Source organism: Moschus berezovskii, chromosome 9 (assembly GCF_049115385.1).
Source record: "Moschus berezovskii isolate FMDL1 chromosome 9, NW_MosBer_1.0, whole genome shotgun sequence".
NCBI lineage: Eukaryota > Metazoa > Chordata > Mammalia > Artiodactyla > Moschidae > Moschus > Moschus berezovskii.
In genome coordinates, this window is record NC_142468.1 from 76,783,447 (window position 1) to 76,798,931 (window position 15,485).

The following is a 15,485-nucleotide window of genomic DNA, read 5'->3' on the forward strand; positions in this document are numbered from 1 at the left end:
AGTTGCAAAGAGCCTTATGTCATAGGTTTGTTGCAGTTGTTTAATCGCTGTCATGTCCCTTTGCGACCCTGTAGCCCTCCAGGATCCTCTATCTATGCGGTTTCCGAGGCAAGAATACTGGAGTGTGTTGCCATTTCCTTCTTCAGGGGATCTTCCTGACCCAGGGATCGAACCCACATCTCCTGCTTGGCAGGCAGATTTTGACCACTGAGTCACCTAGATAATCTTAAATATAAATGTTCTGGTGAATATTTTTTTAAGGATCTCCTAGGTCTCACGATCCTATGCAGGTATAATTGAAATAAAGCAGTTAGTTCATCTGATTGTGTTAATACTCTTCCTGGGGAGAAAAAATATTAACTTAGACTTAATAAAGTTTCTAGCTTTCTTGGTTAATTATACTTTTTCTACATGATCTTGGGCTAGATATTATTTAACAAAATTGAGTTGGTAAAAACAAAGTTGAATAATATTACTTACTTTTCAAAGCACTTCTGGGCAGAGCAATATTTCCTCAATGGCAGGAACCAGGTAGGTGGGTGCTTTAAACCATAGTTCATTTCTTTCTCTTTTTCCTTTAGAGTTCAGAGCTCTTAAACATTGTGAACAGTTAAAGAACAATCTTATCTATTCTCTCCCAATAATTCACTAAAAGAAAAACTCTAGGTGAAATGGAATGCCTCTTCTAAAGAATTCTTTACAGCAGAATGCTGAGAGCTTCCCTCACTCCAGCACCCTTAGACTTTCTTTCCTTTACACATAAACTTCATTAAGAGCTTATGTTCAATCAAACGAGGTGTTCAACTGCATTTCTAAAAATTGGCACAATGCACAACATAGCTCAAGGGTGAACACTAATACGCAGACTAGTTTGTGATGTTTTCAAGCTTTGTTATGGACAAGACAAAAGGGATTCACATTGCCTTGGACTCTGATGAGACCTCAGAAGGAACTTCTGGACACCAGGAAATGTTATACCCTAGAGGAGTAGGACACAAAAGGAGCTGTACAATCTTCTTTCATTTGAAAAGAGCTTAAAAGGGAAATGAATAAAGGAAGACCACTTATAGGCAAAAGACTAGAATTGTTGATCTTTCAACGTGTCCCTTTGACCCTAGTACTCAATTCCTATTTATCATTTGTGGGCCAGTAAACACTGAGAGTCAGACACGACTGAGCAACTTCACTTTCACTTTTCACTTTCATGCATTGGAGAAGGAAATGGCAACCCACTCCAGTATTCTTGCCTGGAGAATCCCACGGACGGGGGAGCCTGGTGGGCTGCCGTCTATGGGGTCGCAGAGTTGGACAAGACTGAAGCAACTTAGCAGCAGCAGCAGCAACAAACACTACTGAGGTCCTTGCTTAATAGTTAACAGCTGATAAAGTCACCTATGCCTCCCAACTATAATCAAGAACAATGCATTATAATTTTTATACTACCTTCTCTTTTAAACTAAAGTCATCAAATTTGTTCTCATGCATGTACTCCGGTACAGGATGAGTTAAGAGTGTATTAAGAAAGAATATATTTTCTAAATCACCTCTTCCTGTTCATTCTTTGACATGGCAGCAGGATGTCACATGCTTTTTTCTCAGCTTCTTCATGGCTGTCTTCATATCAGTGTTTCTGAGAGTATAAATGAGGGGATTCAACATAGGTGTGACCACTGTGTAGAAGACAGAGAAAATCTTGTCCACAGAGAAGCTGCAGAAAGGTCTCAGGTAGATGAATATACATGGCACAAAGATCAGACTGACCACTGTTAGATGGGAGGCACAGGTAGAGAGTGCCCTGCTCTGACCCTGGCGGAAGCGAGTTCTCAGGGTAACCAGGATGACAGCATAAGAGAAGAGCAAGACCAAGAAACAGACAAGAGACAACAGACCACTCTTCGAGATCATCAGCACCTCTACTACAGACGTGTCTGTGCAGGCTAGCTTGATGACCTGTGGGACGTCACAGTAGAAGTTGTCCAGTTTATTGGGCCCACAGAAGGGCAGCTGAATGACCAGTGTGACCTGTGTGATAGAGTGGACAAAACCCCCACACCAACAGGCAAAAACCATCTGAAAGCAGAGCTGGTGGTTCATGACTGTCAGGTAGTGCAAAGGATTACATATGGCAACATACCTATCGTAGGCCATGGCTGTCAGCAGAAACATCTCACTGGCTCCCAGAAAGTGCAGGAAGTAGATCTGGGCCAGGCATCCTGAAAAAGAGATGATCTTGTCCTCCTGTAGAAAATCTCCTAACATCTTGGGCACAGTAACACAGCTCAGGCATAGGTCAATGAAGGACAGGTGGCCCCAAAAATAGTACATAGGAGATTGGAGCAGATAAGCATCAACTCTCACTGTTACCACTATCAAGAGTTTTCCCAGGACAATGGCCATGTAATATGGCCAGAAATATTAAGAAGAGAAATAGCTGCAGCTCCAAGGATGATGGTAGACCCAGAAGAACAAATTCTGTCACCTTAGAATCATTTTCTTTTTTCATCAGGTCAAGCATACCAAGTGACCTAAGAAAGATGAACTAAATTAGAACAAGAGAGGTTTAAGCTAGACAAAAGGAAAAAAAAAAATGAGGCAACTGAAACAATTCAAGAAATGGGAATTAGGATCTAGATGGGTTATGTTAGAATTAAGTAGGCTCAGGACAGAATTGGCACGAATCCAGCTATTGCTATATTGTCGCTAAGTAGTGTCCAACTCTTTTGTGACCCCATGGACTGTAGCCAGCCAGCTTCCTTTGTCCATGGGATTTCCCAGTTGACGAACCCACTGTAGTGGGTTAGCATTTCCTTCTTCAGGGGATCTTCCCACCCCGGGGATTGAACCTGCATCTCCTACATTGTCAGATGGATTCTTTACTGTTGAGCTTCCAGGGAAGCCCCCATGAATCCAGTGCCTTCTGTTATGTAAATTTGATCCTATCTTATCCAAATCCTGTAGTCACCTTCCAAAATACTACTATCCCTAGAATTCCCTGATGCTGTGGGAATTTCACTGTTTTGTGAATGGTTCTAAGTGTATAAACAGAGAACAAGACTCAAATGATTTCTTAAATTTAAGATTGATAAAAGTCAGTGTATAGAGAAAAAGAGTATGAACAACAGGAGGTATAAAAAGGTTTTCAGAGTCAGAAAGAGGTGTAAGGGAGGAGACTGGAGATCTGAGAAACTTACATCATTGCATATCAGGATCTATGCAGTTTCAAAGAAAAAACATTTTACCCTGCTCTTCATTCCACCAGCCCCTTCTTCATAGTCTCAGGCTAGCAAAATGAGAAATCCTCAGATGACCATCAAAGTTGCCCTGTCTGTGCCCTAATGGTGTTCTTATGAGTCAAGCCCTAACTGAGGGCTGGCTGTAAGGACTGGAGAGATCTCCTCTCCCTTGGGCTTTGTCTGTATCTGAAGCTTTTATGGTCCTTATGCCACCATTCAGCCTAATGAGCCCTGGGATTCCCTGGGCTGCTGTTTGAGTTGTCTGTAGGTCAGTTCTTGCTGGAAAGCTGACCAGGGCTCTGAAGGTTCTGAAACAGTCAGACCTTATTGTACAACACAGCCGTCCCATTTACCTACTTCGTGTTGATTAATTTGACACTACGTGTACTCCCAGTTTTCCATATGTCAGTCTGTTATCTGAGTAAAACAATTCTCAGTGGTTTCCCAACCATGCTTCCTAGAGTGGGTTAGCTGAATGATAAGTGCCACCATACCATAGGAAGCTGTACAAGCAGGAGCACTTCCTTCAGGGTGTTACAGAGCAAGTCTCTTGATGACACTTCAAGCATCTTCTCTAACTGGTGCCTATGTATGGATCTTATCCAGAAAACAAAGATGCTATCTTTAGTAACTGACTGTGTTGCTGTCAAAGTAAAATTTTTTATGTTATAAAACATAATTCTGATATGGCTGATTCATGTTGAGGTTTGACAGAAAACAACAAAATTCTGTAAAGCAATTATCCTTCAATAAAAAAGAAATAAAAAAAACATAATTCTGAAATAGATGATGAACACATGTCAAAATTGTATTTAATTCTTTAATTGAGGGATGGTAGGATGACAAAGGAGAAGGCAATGGCAAGCCACTCTAGTACGATTGCCTAGAAAATCCCATGGATGGAGGAGCCTGGTTGGCTGTAGTCTGTGGGGTCGCTAAGGGTCGGACATGACTTTCACTTTTCACTTTCACACATTGGAGAAGGAAATGGCAACCCACTCCAGTGTTCTTGCCTGGAGAATCCCAGGGATGGGGGAGACTGGTGGGCTTCCGTCTATGGGGTCACACAGAGTCGGACACGACTGAAGTGACTTAGCAGTAGCAGCAGGATGACAAAGCCAATTCAAAAAACAATATAAATAATTACTTTATATAATTACAGTATAAAAAAGAACACTGAAGTAAAATTTCTAAGGTATATCAGTTCAGTTCAGTTCAGTCACTCAGTCGTGTCCAACTCTTCGCGACCCCATGAACCACAGCACGCCAGGCCTCCCTGTCCATCACCAACTCCCGGAGTACACTCAAACTCATGTCCATCGAGTCGGTGATGCCATCCAGCATCTCATTCTCTGTCGTCCCCGTCTCCTCCCACCCCCAATCCCTCCCAGCATCAGACTCTTTTCTAGTGAGTCTAAACCAGTTAATGCCCTGAAGGAAAACATAACCTTAACATTTGGGACTTTTCCCCCACACTAACAAGAAAATTAACACAGTTTAGCAGTTTTCTATTATATCTGACTATATAAGTGTACACATCTGAAATCCCATAAATAGCAAATACTAGGTTAAAATTACATCCTTCTAGAGTTAGACGAGCCTTAAGTAGGCTTGTTAAATAATATTTTAACATGACATTAAAAGGTCACACTTATACTTAGATTTCACTTTAGGATAAGAATAAGAAATAAAGCATACCAACAGGATAATATCAGACGTGTCTCTTTTGCAGAAGTTCTCATGGCAGACAGGTTTTTAGATTTTTTTTTTTTCCCTCCCACTGAAAGTGACAGTTCAAGGGAAAAGATGAGATACACGCAGGTGAGAGTAGGACCCACACCGAGTTAGATTATTCAGGCATTGTAAAGGTCAATATTGCCCATCCAACTGCATCAGCATAGCTTCCAGGGTCCCTGAAAGAAACATACCCGGTCATTAGAGTCATTGCTCTCCAGAATGCCCAGATCTTTGGCTTCTCATCGGCCTCATCTATGGCTTCTTAATAGGCCATTCATTATCTTCTTACTCGAGATAAAAATTTCCAAATCAGTTTTATCCTAAGAATTACTTCCCATTAACATAGTTGGCATTCCACCATTTTTAGGTTTTCAATGAACAGAGATAGAAAATTAACCCAAAATAATATTTATTTAGAAAAAATTATTGCAGTTACTTTGAACTAAAGTGAATAATTTACTTTCCTTCAAGCTTCTAAATCTTTCTGTTTCATCACAAGTTTTATGTTTTATCATTTTTATTTTATATATATCCGGCATAAGGAGATCAGTCCTGGGTGTTCATTGGAAGGACTGATGCTAAAGCTGAAACTCCAATACTTTGGCCACCTGATGCGAAGAGCTGATTCATTGAAAAAGACCCTGATGCCGGGAAAGAGTGAGGGCAGGAGGAGAAAGGGACGACAGAGGATGAGATGGTTGGACGGCATATCGACTCAATGGACATGGGTTTGGGTGGACTCCAGGAGTTGGTGATGGACAGAGAGGCCTGGCATGCTGCGGTTCATGGGGTTGCAAAGAGTTGGACACGACTGAGCAACTGAACTGAACTGAATTAGCCATTTATGCTTTCAAACAAATTACTCTTCTTTGCTCTTAATAAGTAAAAACATATCTATTATCTTGCACATACATTCGTATTTCCTTGCCACCTATGTATCTAGTAGAGTCTCAACCAGCTATATTACTTACACTTGTCAACAAAACGATACTTGAGGATTTTTGTCATACACAAACATCTCAGCAGATTAGGAATAAACACACATTTCATGAATTCCTATAGTCACAAAAATTCCTTTCTGTTTCTTATAGAGGTGAAAATAAAAATGTGCCGTAACATGGTTTCAGAGTAGCTAAACACCCTATCAAACTATTATCAAATATCCATTCTATAATATATATAATGCATAAAAGTAGAAAAATCAGAACTGAGCATGCTTCTTACTCCAATTCTAGGGAACTGTATTCAGAGAAGGTTGCCTTGGTAATAAGTAGATGGGAAGAAAAAAAAGCCCGTGAGAGGCTGGGGTAACAGAGAGGCCCTCACAAATGTGGCAGCCTTAGTTTACATATCAGGAATCTCATACTTTGCTTTCATTTAAGGATATCCTTAACAAACAGTGTCCTCTGGTGCCTGACAGCCACAAGCCCAAACTCTGGGTGAGGAAAGGATTTTCCTCCTCTGTCTCACAGGATCCACAAAAACATCTTTTTCAAGGACAATGAGCAGACAAAGCCAAAGATAACTGTATTACTTAAAAAAAATTTTTTTTAGTTGTAATACTTTTGTACTGCTACAGTAATGCAACAAACTACCACCAACTCAGTGGCTTAAACAAATAAATTTATTATCTTTACAATTCTATAGGTCAGAAGTCTAACAATGTCTTGCTGTGCTAAAAATCAGTGTTGGCAGGGCTATAGTCCTTTCTGGAGGCTTTGGCAAGAATCTTCAAAGCCTGCAACACTAAATCAAGCCTTGTCTCACACCTACCATCTTTCTGGTTCCTGAAACCAGGAAAGGTTCAATGCTTTTAAGGACACAAGGATACACCTTGAATGGGGCCACCTAGTAACTGAAAGTTTTCCCAGCTGAAACTCCTTATCTTAGTACATCAAAATCCATTTCACCAGGTGAAGTAGCAGATTCACAGGTTTGGTAGTCTGAGGATTAGGCCTCTGATATCTTTGGCGCTGTTATTTTTCTTACCACAATATACAGTATAACAAAGTGTCACAAACTACAGCCAACAAAAAACTCAGACAGCAGAGACAGACTCCCAGACTTCAGACACTGGGCTTATCACACGTGGTTTATAAAAGAACTCTCAGATATAGATGGTTTAAAAATTATGTCTAAAGAAGTAAAACACAAAGTTTGGATATTTATTAGATTTAGGAAGGGTACACCTCACATGTTTTTCCACACTGCTTTTATTTAACGTGTCTTTGTTTAACACCAATCCTCCATGGATGTTGCTCCAGCTGATGTGGTTCTGATTTGGCAGTTTCCCTCACAGAATATTCAAGATATAATTCCACATCCGATTTCCACTGTAGATATAGAGAAATCAACTCTCTGCATAAATCCTACTTCTGGAGACGTAATCAATCAATTTTTTCCTCTTGTTCCTTTTCAAGTAATATTTTTGTCTTTAGTTTTCTGTTGCTTACATATAACTCATATAGGTTGCTTACATATAACTCATATAAGCATGAGTTATATTCTTATTTATACTGTTTGTAATGTGTTAGGCTTGCTCTTTGAGACTGTAGATTTTTGTGCTTGACCAAATCTATAAAAATTTTCAAACATTTTGTCTTTAAATATTTGCTTCTGTCTGCTTCTCTCATCTTTTTCAGTTGTCTAATATTGGACTTCCACTTTAACTTCTCTTTCATTTTTCCTTTTTTTATCTATTCAGAATGCATTACTTACTCTTCTGATGTAGTCTCAAGTTAATATATTTTTTTCATCTGCTCTCCAATCTGCTGTTAAACTAGACCATTAAATTTCTTTTTTTAAATTTCTGGATGGTCATTAACTTTTCTCCAAAGAATATTTCCACATCCATTAATCAACATGTTGACACATCTACCTGAAGCTAGTGGGTAAAGATGTTAAATGACAGAGAAGTTTAAATCAATTGCCATGATAGAATGCAAGAAGGTCTCCATCCCCTTACAAGGAAAAGTTATTAGGAAAGCAAATGTCTAGCCTTTTAAAAAATATGTTGACATTCTTTTTTGGCTTGTTTATTTAGCAGCTTGGCTTGAGGGATCTTAGTTCCCTGACCAGGAATTGAACACATGCTCTCAGCAGTGAAAGCGGAGACAGCTAACCCCTGGGCTTCAGGGAATTTCCCTTTGTTAACTTTCTTATCTTTTTCTGCCTTTTTAGGACTGAAAGAGGTGGAAGTTTAAAACAAAAATGCTGAGCCTTAGCTTTTATGGAGAAGAGAAAACGAGGTCTGTGTGTGCTCAGTCGCTCAGTCGTTTCCACCCCATGAACTGTAACCCTCCAGGCGCCTCCATCCATGGGATTTCTCAGGCAAGAATACTGGAGTGGGTTGCCATTTCCTTCTCCAAGTGATCTTCCTGACCCAGGGATCAAACCCACATCTCCTGCACTGGCAGGTGAATTCTTTACCATTGAGCCTTAGCTTTTAGGGAGAAGAGAAAAAGATGCCTTCTGGTTGCTAAACCCAATGCTAGGGAACAGTGGCTTCCCCCAGCAGCAAGAAGAGGGATGGTGTCAGCTAAAATGACTCTAAATATCATAGAAAACAAATCTACATGTCAAGTGTTTCTGTCCACTAAACAGAAGATACGTCCAATGAATTCCCAATTTGTGAAATAGAATAGATATCTTTGCACACTTGATACTAATGAAAATATTTGCATCACAATGGAAAACCTCCCACCACAATGCACATGAAGTTTGAAACACTGGTCTTATTTCATCACAACGCAGAAAGAGTTTTACTGGGGACAGGGTAAAAACCAAGAGTTGGCAACCTATGGCGTGCCTAGCACAGAAGAAATTAAGATAGAACCGACCCGACAAAACCGTTCAGGAGGGAAAGTGCGTCTTGGTCACGTTCACGCTGCCTTGGGTCCTCCATTCCTAATCATACACGTGTTGTAGTTCTGCCACCTCAAACTGGCTCTGGATGCGCACGGCTCCCCACCTTGCACTATAATGACCTATAAACACTTTAAACTTCTAATATTTTTGCTCAACCTTTCACTACCACATAGAAATAGACACTAATAGACTGATTATATCGATCTGTGTTACTATACCTGACTCCGGAGATCCTCTAACAGGTCATTCAAGGAATGTCCTGGTGGTCCAGTGGTTAGGACTTCACATTCTCACTGCAAAGGGCTTGGGTACAGTCTCTGGTTGAGGAACTAAAACCACACACGGTGCACAGCATGACCAAAGTTACTTTTTTAAATTAAGGTAAAAAAATGGTCATTCACAACTGATTTTTCTGTTTCCTTCTGTCTTTTTCCACCACTGTATGTACTGCCTCATCTTGATTTACAAGCAAAACTACAAAAATAAGTGTTTTGTGGTTTATCCAGGAATAATACAGAAAATAGTCCCATTATACTTTTTGGTGAAAAATTTAATTTTGTAAAGTTTATTTAATCCTAAATGAAATGTGATTTTTGTTTAAAGAAATAAATGGTCATTCAGAGAGTGACTCTGAAAATATATGTAGGTAACACCTCAGGGAAGATATTTTTGGAATAGCATTATTGGGCCTATTATATTGATCAAAAAAGATAATTATTTTTTGTACACAAAAAAATTAGAATAATATTGGGAATAATTTCAAGAATCTTAACAGAAACCTCATCATACTATGATGTGTGCTAAGTTGCTTCAGTCGTGTTCAACTCTGTGAATCTATGGACTATAGCCTGCCAGGCTTCTCTGTCCATGAGATTCTCCAGGCAAGAATGCTGGAACGGGTTGCCACGTCCTCCTCCAGGGGATCTTCCTGACCCAGGGACCAAACCCATGTCTCTTAAATCTCCTTCATTGGCAGGCAGGTTCTTTGCCACTAGCTCCACCTGGGAAGGCCTCATACTATGATAGTACAGGGCTCATACAGTTAGACCACTGATCCTGAAGGAAACAAAAAATAAACCATAATGGCACCACTAGAAAGATCTCATATTCCTTAAGTTTTTTCCTTTTTTTTCCTCATAAGAAAAACATTTTCAACTTTCTACATTTCTCTGGTGATCGATTATATGGCTGTCACCTTTCCCTAGAGGAACCGTGGTCTTACAGAATAAAAAGATATTTCATAATTAACTTTGAGTTCAGAAGACACAACCATATGCTCAGTTCACACAACTACTTATTTTTCCTAGTTGCTCTCTAAAAGGTATTTAATCACAGATGGCAAAAGCAGATATTGGCCTGAGAGACTAGCCTTCCCAAAGGACAACTTTTCAAAATATACAAAGAGCCAAATCTTTGGAAATACTGATCAAAAATAGAGAATAAGATGCTCTCCAGTACTCCATTTTTTTAATTTGTTTTTAATTAGAGAACTGTTGCTTTACAATGTCGTGTTGGTTCAGAACTCCATTTTTTTAGATTAAAAACTTTACGTAGATGGTACTTGAATCCTTTCTTCCAAATTAGAAACTAGAAACCACTCCCAAAGTCTAACCTTCATCATCTTCCAGACATCTCCCCTGACAAGAATCTTGGCAGTCACTGCCAAGTTAATTGTACAAAAGGAGGTTTGTTTTTCAGTGAAAGTCCTGGGAATCACACTTTTGAGATAGGAGCCAAGAAGCAAGGACACAGCTGACTCAGTTCCTCCTGAGCATAGCTCTCAGATAGCAATCCTGGGTGTTCATTGGAAGGACTGATGCTAAAGCTGAAACTGCAATACTTTGGCCACCTCATGCGACGAGTTGACTCACTGGAAAAGACTCTGATGCTAGGAAAGGTTGGGGGCAGGAAGAGAAGGGGACGACAGAGAATGAGATGGCTGGATGGCATCACCGACTCTGTGTTTGAGTGAATTCCGGGAGTTGGTGATGGACAGGGAGGCCTGGCGTGCTGTGATTCATGGGGTCGCGAAGAGTCGGACACGACTGAGTGACTGAACTGAACTGAACTGATGCAGAAATCACATCATGTCCCTATCTTTTCTTTTCTCCTCAAGAAATAATCCTAAATTTGTTTCTTGGTGTTGGTGGTGGTGGTGGTATTCTTGATAAAAGATCTGAGGGCCAAAAATCCAAATAGCTTCAATTCCCAGGCAAATCTGTGGCATTTGGCATTAAAGGAAGTAAGTATAGATGAATCCTTTTGCTAGCATTTTCAAAACTCTAAGTAACAGAATGCTCTCTTTTGAAAGCAAGAAAAGAATTGAGTTATGACTAGCAATTCATAGGAGATAATGTCAAATAGGATTAAAAGTATTGCTTCCCTGGTTCCACTTATAGGAGCTGTATCTACATATCCTTACATTGATTCAGAGAGACAAAACCGATGACAAACTACAATAATTACCATCCACTTGGAAGTCCAGGTAGGTTAAGGAATTAGGAAAAGCAAATCAGTTTGGGAATGTTTCACAAATTCTTTTTAAAACTCAAAGAATACTAACTCTGTTTTGTTTTTGCTCATGTATATATATAATTGTCTATCTACTGAGTAATCAAGTCTCGGGAAATCATAACAATGGTTTTATCTGATAAAATAGATTCCATGATATCACTGCATTTAGAAAGAAGAGACAGAGACACAGATCCTGGCGAAACCAGGGCTAACGACTGTCAGGGAGACATTCAAAGTGCTTCTGAAGGAGGTGTCAGACATCAGTGTGGTTCATACCAATACCAGAGTGTCCCTCAGGAATAATAAAGTATTTCTTTCCCTTAAGTAAGGAAACCAAATTAAACTATTTTAGGTCTTTCTTTTTCCAAGGTTGCTATATGTTTTCTTCAGTATATTGATCATCAGAAACCAGATCATTAAATGTTTTGAAAAATCATCAGCTCAATCTAGATCAGAATACCAGCCCCAGTTTCTTCTTAAATACAATGCCAAGTCAATCTGTCTCACTGGCTGCTGCTTCCTCCCATTTTATTTCCCCATTGCCAAGGTCTTCATGGAGTCTTTTTCTTCTTCAGAGAAATTTGCTTGAAAGAATCAACTGCCTTCAGATAACCAAAAGAAGAAAAAAAAGCAGAGTTAGTCAAAGGAAATGTGGGTTAAAAAAACACAGCATTACTAAGTAATTTAGGTTAGAGTGGAAAGAGTATCAGGGCTGCATCTACCCACCCAAGGACCTTGGCCATGCATTTCCACACAGCCTGCATTTCTGGAGTGTGACATCAGTTGATAATGAGTGTATTTGGCTGCACAGGACATCCAGCCTTCTTGGAAGTCCATTTGGACAGCCCCGCTGTTGTTCCCAAGTGTCTTCTCAGTACGTTTTTACGTCCTCTGAATACTCTCGTGGTCATAGTGAAGCCCTTTCCTTTTTCTCTGCGGACAAATAAGAGAAAGGAGGGACTTCAGTAAGATCCAAGGGGACCAGTGCACATGCATTTTTGAGGTAGCTGGGTCAAATTTGGACCTCACTTGGGTGACCAGCTATCCCTGCTTCCCTGGGGCTGAGGGTTCCCTGAGTTACAAGACTTTCAGGGTTGAAATGAGTCCAGTCCCAGGCGAAGTGGCACATTTGGTTTCTCTAGTCTCATACCACACTGATCCATCATCTCCTCTTTTTGCCATATCCTTGCACGCATCTGCCCCCACTTTCTTTTTCAAGGTCCAATGGTATGGTTCTTTCCTTGCATATGTGAAATGATTAAGGCTTTCAAGTGGAAAGTTATCTGAATTAACATTCAAATGGGGGGACAGAAATAATGATTTATTCATTTAATAATTACAATGTACATATTGCCTAAAAAATTACGTGAAAGTTGCTCAGTCATGTCCAGCTCTTTGTGACCCCAGTCCATGGTATTCTCCAGGCCAGAATACTAGGGTGGGTAGCCTTTCCCTTCTCCAGGGGATCATCCTAACCCAGGGATTGAACACAGGTCCCCCGCATTGCTGGCAGATTCTTTACCAGCTGATGTAGTAGATACCAAAAAAGATCAAAGATGATTAACACTTGGCCTCTGTCTTCAGAGGTTTACAGTCTAGTCGGTATAGTAAGACATGCAAAAATAAAAAAGAAAATGATGCAAAGTATAAAGTGAAAATTCTTTAGTGTAGAAAAATGTTGTAGCTTTTAGAGTGTTTTCTCATTCCTTCTGGAAAACACTTTAGAATGTTGTTTCAACCTTTAAAAAATAGCAATTCATTTCTTTAATGTTGATTCAGGAAATATGTTAGCATGCCTATGAAGTGAACTGAACTGTGCTCAGAATTCATAATATGGAGATGAAAAATACATCTTTGCCTTCCTGAAGCTCAGACTGGTAAAGAGATAGAAAAGTGACCAGTTACAAGAAGGCATAGTATAAATTTACATACACATATGTCAGATGCTATGGCAAAAACAAAGAATTACTATATGATGGTGAAGTCCAGTAATATTTCATGAAGCTGGCAATCAGTAAACAGTGTAGATTTCAAGTACAAGTTATTCAATCAAAGAAAAAAAAAGTAAATAAACAGTAAAAACATGGAGAAAGAGAAAGGAAGGGATCCAGAAGGGATAGGCAAGAAAGAAGAAAGGAAGGAAAGACGGAGGGTGGAGGGGGGTGAAGGGAAGAAAGGGAGGGGAGAAAGCGAGGGAGGGAGAAAGGAAGGTGTGTGGGGGTGCTACTTGTGTGCATGCTAAGTTCCTTCAGTTGTGTCCGACTCTTTTCTACCCTATGGACTGCAGTCTGCCAGGCTCCTCTGTCCATGGGATTCTCCAGGCAAAATGACCTTCCTTCTGGGGATCTTCCCTACCGAGGGATCAACCCCTGTCTCTCACGTCTTCTGCGTTGGCAGGCAGGTTCTTTACCACTAGCGCCACCTGCGGGAACCCCAAAAGGAGGAGCAACAGCTATCTTAGGTAGGAAGAATAGCATGTCACTTGACAAAAATGTGATTATTCTTTTCTTATCTGGGACATAGGACTCAAGAGGTGAAGTTAAATAGTTTGTATTTGGCTTCACAATAATAATGTTTCACTGCAGCACAGCTTACAGACTAAATGAATATCTCCGAATCAGCATCCCATTCTGAATCAGTGCGTGAATTCATCCTTCTGGGTTTTCCCTGCAGCAGGGAGATTCAGGTCATTCTGTTTATGTTCTTCTCCATCATCTATCTCCTGACTCTCATAGGAAATGGATCCATTATCTGTGCTGTGTGCTGGGACCAGCATCTCCACACCCCCATGTACATCCTGCTGGGGAATTTTGCATTCCTGGAGATCTGGTATGTCAACTCCACTGTTCCAAACACACTGATCAACTTCCTCTCAGAGAGCAAGGCCATCTCTTTCACTGGTTGCTTCCTTCAATTATATTTTTTCTTTTCCATGGGCTCCACTGAGTGCTTCTTTCTCTCAGCAATGTCGTTTGATCGATACTTTGCTATCTGCCATCCTCTGCATTATGCCACAATTATGACTGGTAGACGTTGTTTCAGCCTAGTGATTGCTTGTTGGGTATGTGGCTTTCTCCGGTATCTGGTGCCTGTTATTCTTATTTCCCAACTGCCTTTCTGTGGTCCTAATGCAATTGATGCTAAAGCTGAAACTGCAATACTTTGGCCACCTCATGCGATGAGTTGACTCACTGGAAAAGACTCTGATGCTGGGAAAGGTTGGGGGCGGGAGCAGAAGGGGACGACCGAGAATGAGATGGCTGGATGGCATCACCGACTCTGTGGACATGAGTTTGAGTGAACTCAGGGAGTTGGTGATGGATAGGGAGGCCTGGCGTGCTGTGATTCATGGGGTCACGGAGAGTCGGACACGACTGAGCGACTGAACTGAACTGAACTGAATGCAATTGATCACTTTGTATGTGACTCAGGCCCACTGCTGACCCTTTCATGTGTTCCTGCTCCCATGTCCAAGTTCACCAACTATACTCTAAGCTCCCTCATCATCCTCCTTAGCTTCCTTTTCATTCTCATCTCCTATGCCCTGGTTCTACTTGCTGTTCTTCAATTGCCCTCGGCATCCAGTCGACAGAAGGCTTTTCCACCTGTGGGTCCCATTTGGCTGTGGTGTTGCTATTCTACGGGACCATTATGGTGATGCCTGTGAGCCCTGGATCCAGCCGCTCCACCTTGTTGCCAAAAATCATGACCTTGTTCTATGCCATGGTGACTCCACTCATCAACCCTTTGATTTACAGTCTCAGGAATAAGGATATGAAAAAAACTCTCTGGAAATTTCTGGGAAAGTTTAAAATTTCTTTAAAAGTCTTTGGCAGCAGGCGCCGGAGGAATGTGGGATAATCTGGTTTAGTGTGATGTGGGTAAAATGGCCATCCTTGAACTCTCACACATGTGTACCATCATCCATTCAGTAAATAGAAACTGAATGCCTCCTCCATGTTAGACACTGCACTCGGCACTGTATTGTGAATAAAATTATGAAGATAAAGCAGACACAATCTCTTCCTCAAATTGCATCCTAATGGTGCAGACAAGTAAGAAAATAATTAATATTAAATGCAATAAATATTCTAACCAATATATGTACAATATATGAAACACAAGGAAAAAGCA

At 40.5% G+C, this 15,485-nt stretch overlaps 2 pseudogenes; one reads left to right on the forward strand and one right to left on the reverse strand.

The window, feature by feature from the left end:
- Nucleotides 1-1,554: 1,554 nt before the first annotated feature.
- LOC148776501 (olfactory receptor 4Q3-like) lies at nucleotides 1,555-2,503 on the reverse strand (annotated as a pseudogene).
- Nucleotides 2,504-13,953: 11,450 nt separating this feature from the next.
- Nucleotides 13,954-15,212, forward strand: LOC148776502 (olfactory receptor 11G2-like; annotated as a pseudogene).
- The last annotated feature ends 273 nt before the right edge of the window (nucleotides 15,213-15,485 follow it).